Source organism: Asparagus officinalis, chromosome 2 (assembly GCF_001876935.1).
Source record: "Asparagus officinalis chromosome 2, Aspof.V1, whole genome shotgun sequence".
Classification (NCBI taxonomy): Eukaryota; Viridiplantae; Streptophyta; class Magnoliopsida; order Asparagales; family Asparagaceae; genus Asparagus; species Asparagus officinalis.
Window position 1 is genome coordinate 6,845,756 of NC_033795.1, and position 3,178 is coordinate 6,848,933.

Sequence of the window (3,178 nt, forward strand, 5' to 3'; positions counted from 1 at the left end):
CTTCCCGCTCGTTATCATCTTGATTCGGATTATTGCGACGACTAGACTCTCCTTGATGAGTTGTCAGTGCTGCGATTTGCTGGTCATGCATTTCTCTCATCTGCTGCATGGCCATCTCCATTTCGAACTTGAAATTTTCCTTCTGCTTAGTCAGAGCGTCCTCGAGCAACTTAGCCACCTGTTCGGCGCTAATCATAAGTGACTCGTAGGGTTATCCTGCACTCGATGCGGTGTCATCGGAAGCCATTGCTGAGCATGCATCTGAGCAACCATCTGAGCAAACATCCGAAGTTTCATCATCTGGAGGGAGTCCCTTCTGTATTCTTTGGTAATTCTTTCGCCTACTGGTCCCTGATCGCAATCGAGTCATACGTTGGGACACCTCGGTGAACTGATCCGGACTAAAGCGTCGCGTTGACTTCCCTCTCCCGGTCATATTGACGGACACTTCTGGAAATTCATCCTCCTGAAGAGTAGGTTTCCTTCTACGGAAGTGTCTTGGTCTGGCCTCGGATGTTCTGGTGGAGATTCTCTCAAACACAGAAACTCTTCGTGGGGCTTTAGAACAGCAGCATTCTGATAGCACTGCCTTGATTATGTTGGCACACGGACAACGAGAATCCGTGTCTCGAATGTTTCTCTTTCGAGACTTATCCGTACCCCCGGCCCTATAGTACAACTCGTCAGTTTGATAACTGGAGCAACCCATAGAGTGCTGGCATAACCTCCCAGGTATAACACCTTCATCATCAGACGAATGTGTTTCCCTCTGGGGATACGACGTTTTATTAGCGTTTTCAAAAGTCGCTCGTTCAAGTTTATGCTTTTGCGAGCGTGAAAACTTAACGGGCTCTTGAACTTCAACCTGCAATCCAATGCGGTCGGTAACAGGGGCTTTCCCTTTGTTATCTTTCTTAGGGGAATTGGTACGACCCCCAGTCTGGTTTGTTGTTTGGGGACCTTTCAACGGTCCCAATCGCTCCTTGACAGGTGCTTTACCTCGATCTTCCGGTAAAGAACCGAGGCGACCTTTCAAAGGAACTCTGGATCTGACAGGACCCACGTTCTTACCTGGCTCCGTCGGAGGTGCGGGGACAGGGGAAACAGGATCTAAATTTGAAGAAGGATGGACGGTAACTCCGTCCACTTTCGTCTTAGGTGCTGGTTTTGTCTTTGGTATCCGAACCTGCTTATGTCTTGGCGGCTTCTTGACCGTCTCTTCTTTCTGCATCTCTTCCGCTTTCTGCAGAAGGACTCGGGCATGCGCGAGCAATACGCGGCGTTTCTTGATTCGCTCTTCGAAAGTGGAGCGAGTCTTCTTGACGCGGACCCATTCGTTCGTCTCCGTCTTAGAGGAGAAGTTGGCGGTTCGCCGTTGCTGTTCTTGGCGCTGCCTTGATTTTAGATCCTCCGTATAGCGGATCCCGTCCATCGACTCTGCGGCCTTGGCCAATTGTCGTGCAAGGCGTTGACGCCGTCTTTGGCGTGCCCTCTTCGACAAAGCTGGAGCACCTTCAATAATTACCTTCACGGCGGAGAGGTGGTCCGGATCTGCAGCTTTGACCTCTTTGGACGCTGCAGGGACGTCACGGGGCATGGGTGCAGCAGCGGCGAGGGGATCTTAGATCTTCAATCCTGAGGTCCCGCGAGCGTTCCTGGAAGAGGAGGTCTTCCTGCGCCTGTTTGGAGAGGCGGATCTGGAAGAGGAGGAAGAGAGGTACTCTTCAAACTTTTGTTGATCGAACTCATATTCGATCTCCTCATTCACCCGGATCTTGAATGTCGGTTGCGTCACGACAGCCTCGGCAGCGAGGCTGTTGGCTCCCACTGTGGTCGCCAGTTTGTTTTCGCTTCATTGTCGAATTCATTATAATATAGATTGCTTACAAAGAATTCAAAGTATTCAAAATAAAGAATAAAAGATTACAACTTTTCGAAAATAACGCAAGATCCGTTCTTCGTCTCTTGCTTGCGTGGGTCTTTAGCCGGTGACGGGGATGTCGATATCCGTGGACTACCTGACAATCGGTGACGGGGATGTCGATATCCGTGGACTACCTGACAATCAGATCAGATCCAGAACTCCGTCGATTCGCAAAGGAATCTAGAAGCAGAAGCGCTTATCTCGGCAACGGCGAGATAATTGCTCTTCTTAGAATTATCGCAACGGGATAATTCTAAGGATCGGATGCGGGCGGTGCAAATCTAAAGAAGCTTTCTCTCTACTATTGATGAACTCGATCAATTTTCAATCCGGCAGGGCTTCGCCAATTCTCCAAAAATCCAGATCTGGAAAAATAAGGGTCTGAGGCTTGTATTTATAGGCTTGAGGGTGTTCCGAGCGGTTAAAACCGCGTAACGGACAGATCTGGCGTTGGAGACACCCTTGGGTGTCTCAACCTGGGCCGAGACACTTCGGGTGCCTCAGTTCAGCCTGAGACGCTCCGTTATGCCTGTTTGTTCGTTTTCGCCGTAACTTCTTCATCCGAACTCAGATTTGAACGATTTAAAGTACGTTGGAAAGCTGATGAGGAGTTCTATAAGTTCCGATGATTAGATTATCAGTTGATCAAATGAGACACGAAGGGTATTTCGCCGTTTGTGAACGATACGAGGTTCCCGATCAGTTCGCGTCTTTGTTATTCTAAAATTCTGTTGGTTTACGTAGTTCGTCAATTCACTTCAAGCGTTCATCGATATCAATCAAATTTCTGTGAATCAGATAGTGACGTTCATCGTCGTTTCTTAGCACTGAGCTGTTCGTGGAGACCTATAGGCAATTTTCGATGCCTACAGCTGCTTATTTTTGTCTTCTGCGGATTTGTCATCTCAGACTGAAGAGGAGCAGTACATATATTGTGTTCCTTATGCGAGTGTATTTGGAACCATTATGTATGCTATGGTCTGCACCCGTCCAAATATTTCACATTCAGTCAGTGTTGTGAGTAGGTATATGGATAATCTTGGAAAGGACCACTAGCAGGCTGTGAAATGAGTACTTAGATATTTGAGAGGATCAGCTAATATTGGTTTATATTTTGGCAGGAACACAAACACAGATTGCAGAATACTTGGCTATTTTGATTCAGATTATGCGGGCGATTTGGATAAGAAACGATCCCTGACAGGTTATATATTCACTCTTTCAGGTAGTGTCATTAGTTAGAAGGCGACTCTA